At 39.6% G+C, this 19,344-nt stretch overlaps 1 pseudogene across 1 annotated transcript; it reads right to left on the minus strand.

Annotated features, from left to right (window-relative positions):
* Window positions 1–5,572: 5,572 nt before the first annotated feature.
* Window positions 5,573–7,702, minus strand: LOC308428837 (heat shock protein HSP 90-beta-like; annotated as a pseudogene). The gene has a single exon. The product of its transcript is annotated as a heat shock protein HSP 90-beta-like (transcript).
* Window positions 7,703–19,344: the final 11,642 nt, after the last annotated feature.

Consider the following 19,344-nt stretch of genomic DNA (forward strand, 5'->3'; position numbering starts at 1 on the left):
AGAAGAAATTTTGGTTTTCAAACCAATCCAGGATAATATTTTTCTTACTTTAGGAAAGACCCTTACTGCATAGGCTAGAGTTCAAATCTGTCAAACTGCAGCAAATTAAAATTTTTTTCAATACAATAGCGAATTAAAAAAAATCAAAAACTAAACTAAAATAAATGCTCTGCTAGATCTGCCCCCAAATATGTCTCATTCATTCTTGATTTACACTTCCCCCTCCTTATAAATAAACAAATTTTCCTTTAACATCAGCATATAATACACATAGAATTTTTAGGGGTGTAAATTCAGCACCTTCTTCCTTGAGGCCTCTTTCATTGACACCAGCTCAGAATGTCTACAGTAAACATAAGCACCGCAAATTTTCTATGTTTTTTGATGTATCATTTGCCTACTTTACACAATTAAGTGGTGTTCTCAAATAAATAATCAGTGCCCCCAGAATCACTAATACTTCCGTAGCCAGCTCAATTGTTTGCACACGGCAACACTTACAACATTGGACAGTCATTTAATCTAAGGAAACGCTAAAGCTTTGCCAATCCTGGGCCCTTATTTTATGTCTAAGAAAACCAACATCTATAAATATGAAGGGCTTTAGTTTGGAGTTGCTTACTGACATCAAAAGAATCCCAGACTAGGTCTCCTGGCTCTTTCTAAAAACATGTTGAGTCAATCAAACAATAAATTGAAATCACCTGTCTATGATTGAGTTCGAAGTGTTAGACCTAAACATCTCCATGATGTGCAGTCTTAGACCACAATATTTCTGTCCATTGAGCAGGTGACCACCAATTTATTCGTACAATTGTGATTCTCAGTTACGGATGAAAGACACCAGGTCTGGATGACGCTATCCAAAGGGAAGCAAGTAGAAGGTGAATAACTCCCAGTGTTGATTATAGCTTGAGAGTGGACTTAGGAGTCAGGTTATAGTCATGAGAATAATTTAGAGCAATATAGTCCTGCTCAACAATACACCACTTCTACTGTCTCTTCCCAGGGCCAGCCTGGATAGATGCAAAGATTCTACCCAGCCACCGTGACAGATTGATTAAAATGAGAGCCAAGATATGGGAAGAGGAAATGTTTAGACCTTCCAATTTCCCTAGCATGTAAATTATTTAGGAGGACAGTTTAGTGATTTCAAGTAGTATATTATCATGAAGAGATAAGAAGTCAAGGAAATGTCATGTTTCTTTCCACTAACCTTAATAAGAATGGAGCAAACCATCTATTGTGACCCCGTGTCTGCTTAGAACGCTAGAATGAAGGAGGAAAGCAGTGTATGGTGAGAGAATGAGACATTGGTAGTGTGGCTGCCTTGGAAGGCATTCACCACAGACTCCACATGGTCAGGGTCACATCATCTTTAAGGCCACGAGGATGCACGGTGCAATTCCTGCCAACCCCCTCTGGCTTTCAGAGAGAAACTGGTTCAGTTCTGAGTACTAGATACAAAGGCCGTTTCCAATCAAGAGTCCTCTCAAGAACTGCAAGTAAAGCTCCAGACAACTGAATATTCCCTGGGTGCTCAATGCCCAATTGTTATCAGTAACGATAAGGAAAGATTATTTTTCTCTACTGCATGCTTCACTTTTCCAGGGACTTTGTTTATATTGTCTCGTTTATTCATGGGGGAAAATGATTTTTTTCTACGTTTTAGTGAAAAGGGTTGAGAAGTTCAGAGAAGATGAACATGTGAATGCACATTTGACAAGAACAGTAGATAGAGAGTCAGAATTCAAAAGTATGCCCTGGATCCAGCAGGCCTAGTTTGCAGCTTTCAGAAAACCATTGTAATATGTCTGTGCCTTAGTGACTTCCTCTGGGATATGGGAGAGCAATGGTTACAACTTGTTCTACCTCGTGAGGAGGAATACTTGGGAAAGAATCTTAGAAAACGTAGCTATCAGCCTACAACATACTATTCAAATATGTATTAGTAATTATTGTAATTATGACACAGAAGACAAATGACTGAAATCAAACAGGATACAGGCTCATGCACAAAAACCTGACTATACATGGCGTGTTTGTGGGCTAGGCAAAGAGATTCTAGAGTGCAGCTTTGTCCTGATCTGGGATGTAGCTGTATGTTTGTATGAGAAGTACCTTGAGAGACTGTACCCAATAGGATCTGAAATGTAAGGTATAATTTTGTAGCTGCCTTACAGGTACAGGGATGAATGAAATAAAATCATTGAATTTAAAGTCAATCTCGTTACTCGTGATGGATTGGCTGCCTGACAACATTTTGAAACTGCCAGAGGAAGCGAAGTTACATTTATATAACTTTAAAACTGTCAGAAAAGTGAAGAGTAGAATTAAGTTTGTTCCTTTTTTACAACTGCAGGTAGAGGTAAATTGCACAGCAGGTTGAACGAGGGGCTTGTGACAGCTCTAAGATTATAGACGAGCCGCTTTATGAACACTGAAAGTTTGTGTACGGAGAATGATTTTCCTCCTCTTTGGTAGGATTATAGAAAGCTGATGGATTGCAGATCAGAGCCAAAAGAGAAAAGTGGAACCAGCAACAATATAATAACCACTCAGCAGAAGTATAGATGCAAGAAAAGATTCGTTTGTTTCCATTTCCAGACATTACAGTTTGAAGGAGATGTGGAAATAGGAGCATCGGAGCTGGTGTTTACATAGAATTACTTCCAATTTACATGTCTCACGTCCTCCCTTATGATAGGAGTTCATGAATCATACAGCATGAGCATTTATTTATAAATATAATGCAGTGCACTTTTAAATATTCCTCTGAAACATCAAAAGTTATGTCCGCATCCACACTCTTCTCTCAAATCACAAACAAGAGATACTCTTTTCCCTTTACAAACACCGTGTTCTACACAGGAATGCTGGATCCAGAGTCCCTTCACCCTCCAGCTACTCTTTGAGAGCTTCGGTCTTGAAAATTTTCTCCCCCAACCTTTTCACAGCATCCAGTGCCTGTAATTCTTTGTTTATCTCTTGCCTCATGACAGGCTTGGCTGAGTTTTTGGCTTTGCCTTACCCCACAGTGATGCTGATCCTCTTCCACCTGATATTAAATATTCCAGATACTCCTCATATTACAATTTGCTCTTTTGTAAACCTTAGTATTTGAAACATCATTAAAATACCACCTTCCAGCCCCAGCTCTTCTTTAAGGCTTTAGAATGGCAGACTCAACTAACTTCCTGGTGTACTGCCTTGATGTCCAAGGTTTTTGTTTTTAATATTTCAAAATTGATTGCTAATCTCCCCACAAATTTGGCTTATGTGCATATTCAGCATCAAGTCTGTGAGCTCCAGAATATAACTCACTGTGATTAAAAATTCCTGCTACTCAAGCGGAAATCAATAGAGCCCTTTATCTGGGGAGCTACAGTGGCCTCCAAGCTGGCTCTCTACTCTCTTTCCCAGTGCTTTCATAATAGGAGGAGTGATGTTTAATATATCACTAATCACGTCACTCCTTATTTAAACACTTTCCAGTGCTACGTGCCACACAGGTCCAAGATGCATATGTGTATGGACACGTATGTTGCCACACCTTTGTCTCAACTCTCTTAGCATGATCTTCCACTTCTTTGTCCATGTCTATGTTCCAAATTCTGAATGCTTTTATTTATGCCTATCCTTTAAGATGCAAATCAAAATTTATGTTCATAAGACAAGAATTTTCTGAGCCTGCCTTCAGTCTAGAATAGAACCGCCACTTTAAATTTCTGTGACAACATTTCCTTCATGAAACTCAACTCTGTGCGTCACCATGCAAAAGGGCAAAATGTTCATTCCCATCTTTCTTGCCCTTTCACTTCATGTAGGCCCCCAGTTTTGCCGCATTCGTGATCAGTCTTTGTTGCCAGTTCGAAACACCACAGGAAAGGGTCAGTTAGGATTTGTTAAACCAACAAATACAGCAAGAATGATTTTCCCAGGAATTGTTCTCTTAAGATACGTTTTAACAGTGTAAGTGGAAGGTCTGAATCTTAGCAGCTTTTAAAGACATAAAAATACAGAGGTCCTAGAAGAAAAGTTATTGATTCAAAAGTGAGGAGTAATAAAATAAATTGCAGGTGAAAATCAATATGCTCAATTACATAAAACACAATAGTTGACTAGAATTTCACACATTTCGTACACAGTTACATGTAAGTGTTGTCTAATTTATAAAAGGAGTGCATTTTGATGCACAGGATAGAGCTTCAAAAATTAAGAGTATCCTGGGATTGCATTATCCTTTAAACGCTGCTAGAATGTCTACACCACTAAACAAAAATATTAAAAGAAAATGCTCATGTTGCTAGGTTACATCAAATAAATTGGTAATACCTTGGAAGTATTTCAGATTCATCATTTCTCTTCTCTTTTAAATGTTATAGGCTATATTGACAAAGCCTAAGTCTGAAATAATTCCAAATACAAAATAATTGAGTTATATGTACAAAATCAGATTCTGACCAATATATTTCAGTTTATATTCCATCAAAAGATATTGTGAACAACGAACTTTTAGAAAAATCTAATTTAAAATAAATTGAAAATCTTAAATAAGTACTTATGTGCTATTTTATCTTCAATGTTACAGTTTTGATAAACAGAATGCATTGTACATTGAAAAACATATACTCTACATTTTTAACTTAAAATGTGATTTATTAAATGTATATGACATTTATTAAATGTATATGTGTTTGGTATTAGATAAATGGACTTGTGAAAACAATCACTTCACAACTAGAATTGTTAGTTACAAGTTATAAACCATGTGGACTCTGAGGACAACAGAAATAACATTCTTAGTATATGGTATGACTTAGTGAAAAATCATATGCTCATTTAAACTGAATGCCAGAATTAACTTGAACCTATGAATGTAAGATCCAGACCAAGAAAGCAAGCGCCAGAGTTAATACTTGAAACCAAGATTTCTGATCCTGGAAGCCATGCTCTTAGGCCTTTTGTAGCACTGTCCCTGGAAGTAGACTAGTTGAGCATCAAAGTGTGTACTCAGAACCTTCACAAAACCCTTTTGATAGCATTACCAGAATAAATATGAGTTTCTTCATAAACTCCGTGTGTGAAAGTGCGAGACACACAGTACATGGGAATCCTGCTCCTCTAAATGTTCTCATTATCAATGTACAGCAACTAGTCCATGAGTGTGCATGTGCTGCCCTGGTCTTCGGGTGTTACTATGTTCAGATAGTACCAAGAAGTAAGTTGTAAGTCCCTAAATGAATCCATCTGAGACAGCCCTGTTTTCTGTGTGCTTGGTAGAACAAATGTCCTTGTGGTTAAGATTAATATCAATTGACTAAATTGGCAATTATACTTTTTTGCATACTTTTAGTTTCAGAACAAAATAAAACAAACAGGAAAAAAAAACACAATACACAGCATCCAACCCTGCTATTCTGTGGGAGGGGATCTTCCTGCCTTAAGGCACAAGGACAGGATAGAAGAAATTTTTGTAGATATGAGCAGACCCAGGTGGGTCAGGGCCAGTCAAGGCTATTGGGGAAACCACGGGGATACTATACAGAGGGCACAGGCTTCCCAGGAGCCTTTAATCTACTTCTTCCATGTGAGAGGCATCCTCATCACCCTCCAGTGGGGAGATCTCATCAGGAACAGCAGCACTGTGCTCTTCTGCAGTGACCTCATCTTCATCAATGCCTGGTCTAGTTTAATCATGAGGTAGATACGGTTTGAGTAAGTTTGGGGATCCTCAAGTGAGAAACCAGAGGAGAGCAGAGCAGTGTCAAACAGCAGAACCACCAGGTCCTTTACAGCTTTGTCATTTTTGTCTGCCTCAGCCTTCTGCCTCAGGGTCTCTGCAATGGGGTGGTCGGGGTTGATCTCTAGCTGTTTCTTGGCCATCATGTAGCCTATAATAGAGTTGTCTCACAGTGCCTGGGCCTTCATGATTTGTTCCATGTTGGCTGTCCAGCCATAGGTGCTGGTCATGATGCAACAGGATGAAGACACAAGCCTGTTGGAGATTGTCACTTTTTCAACTTTCTAGTCCAAGATCTCCTTCATAAGCTTGCAGAGATTCTCAAACTTTGCCTTGCTCTCCTTCATTTTCTTCTTCTTTTCCTCATCCTCTGGTAGCTCCAGGCCCTCCTTAGTCACTGAGACCAGGCTCTTAACATCAAATTCCTTGAGCTTCTGCACGCAGTATTCATCAATAGGCTCAGTCATATACACCACCTCAAAGCCCCGATTCTGCACACGCCCCACAAAGGCAGAGTTGGCCATTTGCTCTTTGCTCTCACCAGTGATATAGTAGATGGACTTCTGGGTCTCCTTCATGCAAGAAACATACTCATAAAGAGAAGTCACCTCATCTCCAGACTGAGAGGTGTGATAGCGAAGGAGCTCAGAGAGGTGGCGATGATTACTGGAATCCTCGTGGATTCCAAGCTTTAAATTCTCAGAGAATGCCTTATTTTCTTGTAGTTCTCTTTGTCTTCAGCCAACTCAGAGAAGAGCTCAAGGCACTTCTTCACAATGGTTTTGCAAATGACTTTCAGGATTCTTGCTCTGCTGGAGCATTTCTCTGGAGATGTTCAGGGGCAGGTCCTCAGAATCAACCACACCACGGATAAAGTTGAGGTACTCAGGTATGAGCTCATCACAGCTGTCCATGATGAACACATGACAGACATACAATTTGATGTTGTTCTTCTTCTTGTTGTTCTCAAAATGGTCAAAGGGAGCTCGCCAGGGAATGAAGAACAGTGTCCTGAATTCCAACTGACCTTCTACAGAGAAGTGCTTAACTACCAAGTGGTCTTCCCAATCATTGGTGAGGCTCTTATAGGATTCACCATATTCCTCTTGAGTGATGTCACCCAGATTTCTGGTCCAGATAGGCTTCGTCTTATTCAGTTCTTCCATGTCAATGTACTTCTCCTTGATCTTCTTTGTTTTCTTTTTCTTATCTTTGCTGCTGTCATCCACCTCATCAGAGCCCACATCCTCAATCTTAGGCTTCTCCTCATCTTCCTTATCTTCCTCCTCTTCTTCACTTTTCTCTTCCTCTGCCTCATCATCTCTGATCTTCTCTTGTTCCTTTTCCAAGTAGAGGATGATGGGATAGCCTATGAACTGCGAGTGTTTCTTCACTACTTCCTTGACCCTTCTCTCCTCTAAGTACACTTTGCGCCAATGGGCTCACCATGGTCTGCACGGACGATGAAGGATCCGTCAGCAGAAGACTCCCAGCCACACTTCTCATCATCGTTGTGCTTTGTGTTTACAACCACTTTCTCTGCCACTAGATAGGCCGAGTAGAATACGACACCAAACTGCCCAGCCATGGAGATGTCTGCACCAGTCTGGAGAGCCTCCATGAATGCCTTTGTACAAAATTTACCAATGGTTCCCAAGTTACTTATGAGGTCAGCCTTGGTCATGGCAATGCCTGTGACCACCAAAGTCAGCGTGTGCTCCTGGGGGTTGTAGATGATGTCAGTTTTCAGCTCTTTCCCACTGTCCAACTTGGAAGAGTCTGTCAGGCTCTCAAACTGAATCTTGTCAGGGTATCAGAAGCATTAGAGATCAGCTTCCGGAGGAAAGTCTCCTTGTTTGAGTAGAAAGTATTGATGATGAGGGACAACAGCTGGGCGATTTCTGCCTGAAAGGCAAAAGTCTCCACCTCCTCCTGTCCATAGTGTACTTCCTCAGGCATCTTGATGGGAAAACCAAGTAGAAGTACAGAGCATGGTGGACCCGGACCACATCCAACTCGCACAGCAAGCCTAGGCAGCGAGGGGGTGACTCAAGAGAGCTGGCAATTACATTATAAACAGAAAATCATTTTATTAACATATTCTTTTACCTGCTATCACTTCAGTCTTCTATGCCACGAACCCAAATTAAATTAAATCATTAACATCTGTTTTTGCAAATTTCTTAAAAGATAAAAAAGATAAAAATGGAATTATTCTCTTATTCAGAGAATACCCAACGAGAATATTGCCGTTTTTAAATATAGTATGTGTAAAGACAAGAAATGTAGATTTCATATTCACATTACTATAACCTTCCACACACTTTGGAAGTGTTTCTCATTTCACATGTAATATAAGCATTTCTTTTCTTATCTTTAGGACTATTTATATAAGAAAACAATATAGCTACAGATTTCTAATTTGGATTATTTTCTGAAGGCCTACCAAAATGGTGACAAATATTAATTCTTAAAATTCATCCCACCTATAATCTCTGTCTGTAATAATGAACTCCACACAAAAAAAAATGAGTGGGTAGTGAAGCTGACATCATGCACAGATTTCTGAATTCCAGAAGGATTTTTTTTAGATTATATTTGCTGTGTTAATAACAGTATCAATGCAAGTGATGGCTCACAAATTATTTACTGCCATTTTTGCCCTTCATTCCTTCACTTTGCTATCTCATAGACTTACACAAAATTCCTCTACTTCTCATCTCCACTACACACAATTGCACAAAGGGAAATGGTCAAACCAGCCAGGCGAAAATACACGGAGGCTCTAAGTTTTCACACTGAAGTTTGAATCCAGCACTCTTCCTGCAGTCCTTCTTTAGACATCAGTGTACCTCCAGAAAACACTTGAACTCTACACCAAATCTGCCTGCATTTAGGGTCTACCAAAGCTTGTACTCTAAATAAAGTTCCTGTGGAGGAAAGCAAGAAGTACCTAGTTATCTAAGTCCAGCTCTCATGATGAGTTAAGACATTTTAAAAAGGCAAAAAAAAAAAAAAAAGTCCACGCACTATTTCTACTGCTTCCTCAAGTGCAGTTTGCTCTACTGAAAGGTTTTTTTGTTTTTGTTTTTTTTTTTTTTTTTTTTTTTTTGTTGTTGTTGTTGTTTCAATATGTTGGACAAACCTTTTCAAAACTTTAGCTGAATGTATTGTCTACTGTGTCTTAGAGGGAAATCAAGAAATTCTTGACCTTATTATTGAGAAACTTTGCCCATTTTTAAGCAAAGGGGGCTAGCTTGTTGTGTTAGCTAAGGTGAACTGTCTGGGTTCTCACAATAGATCTGTGCCTTGGTAGATAGGAATAAAAAAACCACATCTGAGTTCAGTTCTCATGACTATTTTCTCACAGCCCCTTCTCTCTAAATCAATTTTTCCATCATCTCTGCCACACTAATGGATAGAGAACAGGCTCATAAGTGACACTGACTCACTACCCTGTGAAGTCATTGATCTAGAGGTGATGAAAAATGTCCCTCCAAAAAGCCCTCGTGTTGAGCATGTTTAAGAGAATAACGGCTCCCCATTAATAAGGGGCTTACTGTAGAAATGAGGCTCTTCACCAGCTTCTTATCTAAGCATGCGTTTCCTCCTCACATCCATTTGTCCTTTCTCTCAGATGACTGCGGTTAATAGTCATTGCTGTAAACCAGGGGTTGGAAAATAATCTACAGAGAGAGAGAGAGAGAGTGCATAGTAATGACTTCTGGCTTTGTAGACCATAAAATCTCAGTTACCACTATTCAGTTCTACATATACAATATGGGGAGCAAACACAGACAAATATATCAACTAATGAATTGTCCAGTAAAATCTTATTTACAAAAATATGCCTGAAGCTCAATTTAGAAATGTGTGAACTTCAGTGCAACGATTAATATTGGATATCAACTTGACAGGATATAGTCTCAACTAAGGACAAGCCCTTGGAAAGCCTGTGAAGAAATTTCTTGATTGAGTTGATTATAGTAAGATGAATCACTCTAACTGTTGGCAGTGTTATTCCATAGGCTATGGTCTGGGACTTAAGAGGAGGACTTAGCCAGCTAAGCATCAACACTCATGGCTCTCTGCCTTCTGACTGTGAGTGCAATATGACCAGACAGCCTGTACCACTACTGTGCCTTCCTGTCCTCCTGTGGACTGTCGCCTCAAACCATGAGCCAAAATCAACCCTTCATTCCTGAATTTACCTTTGTCCTACAACTCATCACAATAATGAGCAAATGAGTGGACACACCGAGTCTTGATTCAAATGATTTAAAGAATGGCTTTTAACATTTAGTTTAATATTTGACTGACTTTGGTTCAGCCTAGCAAACAACTTTAAAATATTTTATTCAAGAAAAATAAAGTATAACCCCAGAATGAAACAACATTCAGGTGATCTGTGTTACAAACAAGCAAGGTATAATTTATTAAAGTCCCAAAAGTTGGAAATGCTGTCTAAAAATGAATACTCTATCCAGGGGAAAAATAACAAATAAACATAGCAAAAATGTGGGTGTTCACAAGCAAAGGATGCTTCAAATACCAGGAGCAAGAAGATATTTTGGTGTAACATCCGATCATTCAGGTAGGGGCAAAGGGAATGAGTCTTCTGAACAAAGGCGTGATGTAGTCCAAGCAGAGAGTAAACAGCCCGCAGTGTACTGAGACACTCCGTAGTCTGTCTTCAAGCTATGTAAATAGTGCATAAAGTAAGCAGGGAAGAAGTGAGAGGTCATGATAATAAGAACGATACCAAGGATGCCAAGTTAAGCAGTTAGAGTTACCAAGAAGTAACAGAACAACTGAATGTACTAGAGAAGGAAAAATTGTCACTGGATCTTCACTGAGAATCAGAGTGAATCTGTCAGAACTTACAGAAAAGGAAATCTGACCACAAAGCCTTCAAATGAATGATGTTCAAGGTAGGAGAAAGAGAAAAACATTTTCCCCTGGGGGCATACCCAAACTACCTATAGGGCTTTCCAAACTGCATACTCTGATCCCAGAGATTTTGATATGGCTTACTGTTCAAAGAATCACTGTCTTTGTAAACCATTAATATAGTTATCTATGTGTACCATAGTTGTTAAGGTGGAAAATAAAAAAAAAAAGTATAACCCGATAAGAAGAATGCTGTATATCATCTTAACAAAATGTGTCCTAAGGAGAAACAAACATATAAGGCATCTCCCCTAGACAGGATATCAATAACCGACCAAAGAAATGATTCCACACAAATCTAGTTTGACGAACCACTGAGTTGAATTGGAGTTACTTACAGGAGCATGGGCTACTACTGTAAGTGTGGTTGTGTACTGGCTGGTTTAGTGTCAACTTGACACAGGCTAGAGTTATCACAGGGAAAGGAGTCTCAGTTGGGGAAATGCTTCCATGAGATTCAGCTGTAAGGCATTTTCTCAACTAGTGATCAAGGGGGGAGGGCCCTGCCCATTGTGGGTGGAGCTATCCATGGGCTAGTAGACCTGGGTTCTATAAGAAAGCAGGCTGAGCAAGCCAAGGAAAGCAAGCTAGGGGAAGTAAGTAATATCCCTCCATAGCCTCTGCATCAGCTCCTGCTTCCTGACCTGCTTGAGTTCCAGTCCTGACTTCCTTTGATGATAAACAGCAATGTGGAAGTGTAAGCTGAATAAACCCTTTCCTCCCCAACTTTCTTTTTGGTCATGATGTTTTGTGCAGGATTAGAAACCCTGACTAAGACAGGGTATATGGGTGGCTACACTACTAATAAGAAAAGTCTATCTCCGAGATGTTAATTACCAATATATTGTTGGGGAAAGGATGTACCTTAGCATCTCATTCTCCTTCTGATAAGCTACTCTCATGCTGTCTCTAGATTGCTCACCTAGGGATTATGGTTACTCTGAGTTTTGTGGGAACAAGTGCTGGGGTGGTACAGTCAAGGCAAAGTGAGTTCCAAAATGACGTGATCTGGGGGGTGTCCAGCCACTCCAGCTGGAGAACAGGCAAAAGATGGAGCTCATGATTCTGAAGCTTGAAGATGTGAAAGAGACAGAAGGTGCTGTCAAAAAGGTGACCTCACGGCTATTGTTCTGTGTCATTCTGAACTGATCATCAGAGAGAAGCTCAGACTTCAGAGTTACTCACATTTTGGAAGAGATACAAAATGAAATAGTTCATAAAAGGAGGGAAAAAAGGCACTGTCCAGATGCCAGGATACCAAGGCTAAAAGGGACCAACAGGGATGAATTAGCAAAAATACCAAGGACTAAAAAACAGGCCTTTGGACTGAGGAATGATGTCGAGGTTTACCCCAGGGAAAAGAGCAGATGGGCCATAGCAGAACTCGGGCTGGAGGGGGTGGAGGCAGAAGCTGGGTGAGGAATTGCAAGTAGCAACTGTAAATCCTCTTGAGAAATTTGGGAGTGGTTTGTTCCTGGGCTACTATAAATAACAGGAATGCAGGAAGCAGGAAGTAAGAAGATGAAAGGGACATCTTAGTAACAGGAGAAGAGTTTGCAAAGGACAGCACTTGGGATTAAACAGCCCCAAGGTTACAAGTATCCCATGGTATGATTCGAGGCCCTGGAGATGTTTGCCACCCAAAGGTTGGAAGGTGCTGGCTTTAATACAGGGACAGCTGGTGAGCAATCAGCATGGAAAGTAGTTCAAGAGCCCCTGAGTTCGAGTCACATGAGACGTACATGACATGAAATAGCTTAAGCGGATGAGGCTGACATTATGCAGAACCAAAAGCTGTGAGAGGCAAACACCAACTTTGATTGACACACTTATGAAAAGGGGGCGGTGACAAAGCAGTGTGCTGATTGAAATAATGACTACATATTATGGATTATGAACAAACGGTAGAGACAATGCTTTTTTTTTTCATCAGAGTGTGAAGGCAAAGGTATTTGGTCTATGACTCAGCAGTTGCTGGAGGTGGCTCTCGTTCCTTCAGGGAGCCCAGGGAGTGTCATCACCACTATACCCTAGTTAGCCACAGGGACTCACAGACCAACTTGTCTCCATATCTGTGTCAGGTTTCCCTGTGCCCCAGGCATCTCTGGATTTACTTCAGCCTTCTGTTAGTTTCCTTTCTAAAAGTTCAAAGCAACAAAACAAAGTTGCAAAATGTCACCAAACCGTCACCTATGGCCAGCTAGCATTCTCTTTACACAAGGTCCCTTTGCTTTGGGGTCAGAGCTCAGCCAAGCAGAACTATCACCCATGACAAGTAACATGACAATAAGGAGCAGAGACTCACCTAAAGTTTTTACCTTCTCCACTCGCATCTTTCTGTTCAAAATTCACTGGTCTTGAAGGACCTGAAATAGCAGCTACTTGGGACCAAAATTTCGGTCCTGCCCCAGACCCAGATCTGAAAGCAGTTACCACTCTTACAAGGTCGGTTCTTGTGTGACACGAGCTATTACCCAGTGTTATGATGGAAGCAAATGCCTGAGGTGCTTTAGGAGACTTTGAGTCTACAGTGCTGACTGCTGCACAACTGAGCAGCCTGGGGAATCCTGTCTGCAGATGGGACTTTCCAGGGCTCTCTTTTCAGTGGCTGAAAAGACTTCTCCTCGTCACTCTTTAGAGCAAAGCCCTAATAGGGAGCTTTTTTGGATCTTCTCACTCCACCAGGCCAGACCTAGGGGACACAACCACTCTCTGAAGCAGCTGGGCTGGACTCAGTTGCATTATAAGGCTACATTAGGTGATGTGATAGGACATTTCAAAATAGTCATATAGTCCTGCTGATCCAGCACAAATCCTCAGGTCACTGAAAACCTTTCAACGGGGTGGTCCAAGCAGCATAGCCACAATCTTGACTATTTTCCACTATTTCTGGGAACTGCTATCTTTCCTATGACTAAAAATGATATCTTACTACTGACCTCATCCTTATTGGACCTAGCCACATATCCTCAGCTGTCCTTTGAGGAGGGCCAACAGTCTTACAGTGGTCTTTCATGGGTCTTTGGTAATAAAATGACCATCCAGTAACTATGCAGGGACCACCCGGCAGTAGCTTAGAAAAAGAGCTCATCACAGATAACCTCTGACAGGCTCAGTGTACACTGTGAGAGAGATTTCCATCTATAAAACCATTAGTACATGGCCCACATACAGCTCTGTCTCTTGGCTTCCGATTCTCTCTGATCTGATTTGGTACCTAAATAAAGCATAACTTGAAGCCCAATATACCACCCCAATATCTTTCAAATCCATCATTTTATGGAAAAAAATTAAGCTTCTACAGAGCAAAAAATAGCATAATTTCATAAAAAAGAAAACAACAGATTGTCATCCATATTTGCTGAAAATATTTTCCCCAAAGAGTTAATATTTATATTACTTAAAAAAAAACCTCATATAAAATGATAAGACAAAATGTCTACTACCAGTTATCAGCAACTCCAGCTTGGATGTGAAATTGACTCTCTTCTTACCTCTGTCTTTTCACTAATGGATGCAGATCAGAATCTCAGCACATGAGATGATCAGTTCCAGATGGAACAAAGAAGTGGTATCAAATGCAGGGACATTACTTTCTAATTCTCTACCATCAAAATGAGGAAACACAGCAAACAATTTTGTATTAGAAGAAAATAGGGGGTAAAGGACATGGTAACAGTCAGTCCTACTAGCTACCCTACAAAGACTGACTAAAAGACATCCTTTATCTGTTGTAGAAGACACTGAGAAGCACAGAGCCTCACCACAATCAGTAAGGTGTCCGGAAGACAATGTATCATTAGTCCACTCAGTACAAACTGGGACATCCTTGGGAAAGCCACTTGCCAATATCTCTAAAATACAAAATATTTATCTCCTTTGACTAAGTATGTCTATGTTAGACATTTTTCTTATATAAGCAGACTGAAGGGTAGTCAAACTAAACAAATGTTTTCTCTGCTACAAGATCCAGTATAACAAAAAAAAAAAAAAAAAAAAAAAAAAAAGACCTAGAGACAATGTAGTGTACAAGGTAAAAAGCAGAGTCTGCAAAATCACATGTGAATTGGGCTTACATTGCTATGTGTACATGCAAACAAGTTAAGAACCAAAACAAATTTAAAATAACTGTTGGGTTTCTGGGTACCAATTGTACTGGGACAGTTTTTACTTTGCACTGACTGTGCATGGTTTAGATGCCTCTTCACCACTCAGCTAGAGAGGAGGATCACTCCCTAATGATCATCTCAAGTGTTCTTCCTCCCACATTGCCAGCACCAAAACTATCCACAACTTACGAGGAATCCTCCATTTGTCCTAGACACCATGGCTTTGGATAAAATGTTAAGGGACCTGAAAAGATTCCAAATACTATACTTGGAATTTTTATATTGGGTTGTTGTGGTAAATATTAAAATGCAGCAACCTTTTACCCAGCACTAAGGGCAGCTCCTATGTGGCCACATGGCTCTGCGAGGTATCTCTAACTTTCCACCTTTAAGAACTCAGACACAGGTCAGTCCACTGCACCTGCGTGTCATTTTCAGTCACTTTCGTTCACTGCCCAGTACAAACATGACTCCACAACCATTAACTTATAAAACAGGTTTATATGTTAACTTCTCAATCCATAAATCCTCTACACAGTAAGCTTACAATCAGTAGACAAAAATATAATTTCCCACCTAGATAAGTCAAATGATCTTACAATTCCATTCCTTATAAAACATTTATAACAACCTTATTCATATAGAGATGCACTGGGAGAAACATTCATGTCTGCTTCCATCTTGCTTCCTTTCTGAATCTCCTACAGACTCTTTTCCCCACCCCACTCTCCACTGTCCAATCATGTATCGCCTGATATCAACCTACACTGGGTAATCTTCTCAGCTACCTACAAGGAAGGTATTACAATTACCTTCATGGTTCAGTGAGAACCACAACACTTAATACCCCACCCCTAACCCTCCAACCATACCCAATGCTCCAGTCTCTGGATTAGAACTTGAGCCAGAGATGAGCAGGTAATGGCACTCCACTGAGTCTGTTAACCTAGAGTCCCTAGAACCCACACAGTGAGAGGAAAGAACCAATTTCCTTTCATTGATTTCTCACTTCCATATGTACACCATGACACATGGGTATCCATGAATGTAGGGTTGGCTTTAACTAGAAGAAAAAACATGAAATTATCCTTTTATTTCTAAGGAGGCACACTAGAAGCCCAAGGTTGTAAGAGCCACTCCAGCAAACTCAAGGCAAATAAGTTCCCAAGGACAACTCTTGTCCCTAGAATCTCTGTAACTTTCTAGCCTATAAAGTTCACCCAGCAGGAAATAATCCTGGATGTTAGGGTATAGGGCAGATGTTTTAAAATATGCACTGAGAAAATTATTTTTAAATCTGCTCAAAGCTCAGTTTGAAAGAGGTGAAAGTCAGTTTTCAAAGTCCCCAGACCTCTCTCTCCTCCTCTGTGTTCCCCAGATCTCTGCTCAGATCTTTCTACAACTTCTATCCCAATTCTTCTTAACTTATCAGTATTCTTTGTCCTCTCCCCACAGAATCTACTAAAGCAAAAGAAAATGTTACCATCCAAGTGTCTATATGGTACTTTCCTTGAGGTCACTAAAGCTGAGAACTCAAAGAAATGGAACCCTGTTGTGAAACTTGAGATTTCCAAATAGCCGCAGGGCTGAGAAATAGCTAAAGACAGGAAGCTGTCAAGGAGTCCTTAAGAAGAAAGTTGAGAGGCTTCAGGACGTTTCCTGGTCTGCTGACAAAAGGCAGACAGAAGGCTTGCCTGTCATCACACACATGTACTCAACCACTTTCTTCAAACCATAAATAAACACAATCTAACTATACTTGGATATCTCGAAACATAAATGGTTGCAGGCTTTTTCAATCCTTGTATGTACTTTCAATCTTGACTGTAAAGAAATCAATACACTAGGAAACATTCCTATTTTTAATAAGGTATAGTTAAATAAAGGTAACAGCTGAATGAAAGTGCCCTGGATGTACAATTTCTATAAAGGATGAGGACATCTTCACAACACAAAGTGAAGCAACAGCTAAAGACAGCATTAAGATCTAAAAGAAGGAGACTTGCCAAGGTTCCTAAGGTGGCCAGATTGATTAGAGTTGACATCTGTCTAACTTAATAGGACTGATGTAAGGAATTTGGCTCTTCTTTTCTTATCCGGTGTCGCTGCAGTTGAACCTTGTTAACAGCTCTATTAATGTCAAACCAGATAAGACGAACTGGCCATTTCACCTGCATCTCCATATATAGATTCAGGTAGTACCCGTATGTAGATTCAGGTAGTCAAAGGCCCAACCCACTTAGATCTTCTCTCTGAAGGTTTTCTTAAGACCACCCAGTGGCCTTAATTAGAATTTCCCATTTTGTTTGACCATCTGACTTGGCAGAGCAACATATATTTTCTGATTAAAGAGCTTCACCTGACCAGGGTGACATTCAAGGTTCTCTCAGACTCCAGTTACGCTTCAATTATCTTGAGACAACAGTCTGCTTAACAGGACAGGCAGTAATTGACCACTGAGTTATTCTAACAGAACAATCCATACAAATGGATTGAGCCAGCTCTCCTCCCAGGGGGTCATCGTGTGGAGCAGACATCCTAATTATCCACTTCCAGCTGAAGCCATACATGTGGGCCTTTCCTCGTGGCTTCTTAGCACTGAGAGATGAACACATACTCAATACATCCACGTAGGTATTTGATCTATGGTGCCCGTGGCAGGACTGGACATTACATGAAGCAGAGTGCAGGTGCAGCCTTTGTTGAATCCATGCCAAGATCCTCCCCCCACCAGGCCTCCTCAAAGCTTTAATCTTGGAAGCAAATCCTGTAATAATGAATAATTAGTAGCATCAAATGCTGAAATTGAAAACTGCCATTAATTCTCTCCTATCCAATATATTAGCAAAGAATAATTGAAATATATATTTTTCATATAACATGAGAACACATTTGCTAACAAATCCAGTTATAGTTAGACATCTCCACTCACTGAACCTAAACAGGGCTAAATCTTGAAATATATGTTATACTCTAATGCTTACAAGAATCTAATTTGCAGTTTGAGTTTCCCTTCCTGTGCACAAAAGCCAAAGGCCAACTGTAAGCCTATGCAAAACCTGTTTTCCGATCCACCTTCACCTTCCCCTCACCTCCCTGGGCTGGAATTCTGATCCCATAATGCCTGATGAATGCTCTAATAAAATCCCATAGAGACAGGTGTAGTGGGAATATATATAATAAGCATTCAATTCAAGCACTGCTGAGCCCTTCTTCCAGGAAGCCCTTTGGTTCCCTCTTGTTGTTTAACTTCTAAGCATGTATTCTCATTGTACCTCATGATTATTTATATTATACTTATCATGGTTTTGACGAAAATAAGGTTAAATTGTTTATGCATCTATCAGATTATATCTGGAAAAAAGTTCTATTTTAAACAATTACTCCTATGCCTGACTCATGTTAAGGACTTATGAAGTGTTAAATGAATAAATGAACAAAGAAAAAGAATGATCCTAAGTCTGTTGCCTATATCCTTTGCCTCTTTTTTATCCAGTTATCTAAACCAAGCTCTTAGCTCTTAGCCAAGCAGATAAAGCACATATAAAAAAAATGTGCCATGTAAGTATGAATGCAATTTTTAACGTGGATTGTGGTGATGGATGAATAAGTCTATGAATTCATTTTAAAATATTGACATGATGCTGACTTTATGGCAAGTACTTACATTTTATTGTATTAGAAATATGGGCAGAAAGTAAAATGTTTACATTATGTCGCTACAGTGAGTGAGAACATCTCAGAGCTCAAATGATTTGGAAAGTTTCTGCAAAGGTAGAAGTGAACTCTGGAACTCCAGCCCCCACTCCCTTCCTTTCTCTTTCTTTCTTTCTTTCTTTCTTTCTTTCTTTCTTTCTTTCTTTCTTTCTTTCTTCCTTCCTTTCTTTCTTTCTCTTCCCCTGTGAGTGAAATTGTTTGTGCCTTCTGAAAAAGATACTAACTGGTCCCATGCAGTAGCCATGTTTAATGAGAGCATGAGAGTTGACGTAATGAAACAAACTGGCCTTCTTCCAAGTTGGTGTAAAAGAACAAACCTAATTTTAGAGTTTGATTCATGGTTTGAAAGAAGAAATTTTTTTCATTTATCTTCCTTGAATTAATGACTTGAGTTCAAATGAAACAATTTAACTCAAAATTTGTGTTGATGATAAATCAAAAACAATATAACAATGAATTTTATTGGTTTAATTTTTCTAGTTTCTTATTTCTCATTAAAGTAGAATGTTACCTGTTTTTAATTGATAATACTGTATCTTATGTTTCCTTAATTTTTTTTTCTTAGAGCCATCTGGGTCTTCAATGTATGGTTGACAATGTATTATATTTTTCATATAGTTCCAATCTCTAGGGTCCACACTGTATAAAAGCAGCTCTGTGTTTCCATTTCAATATTTAATCATTGACTTGAGAAAGTATCCATTTTAAACAAATCTTTATAAATAATAATGAATCTATCAGTCAAACATCAACATTTTTCTATCTCTAACTGTTCTAATAAAATTTGTTACTAAAGAGGAAAATCCCAACCTAATAATGACTTTA

This window comes from Micromys minutus (genome assembly GCF_963924665.1).
Source record: "Micromys minutus genome assembly, chromosome: 13".
Taxonomy (NCBI): domain Eukaryota; kingdom Metazoa; phylum Chordata; class Mammalia; order Rodentia; family Muridae; genus Micromys; species Micromys minutus.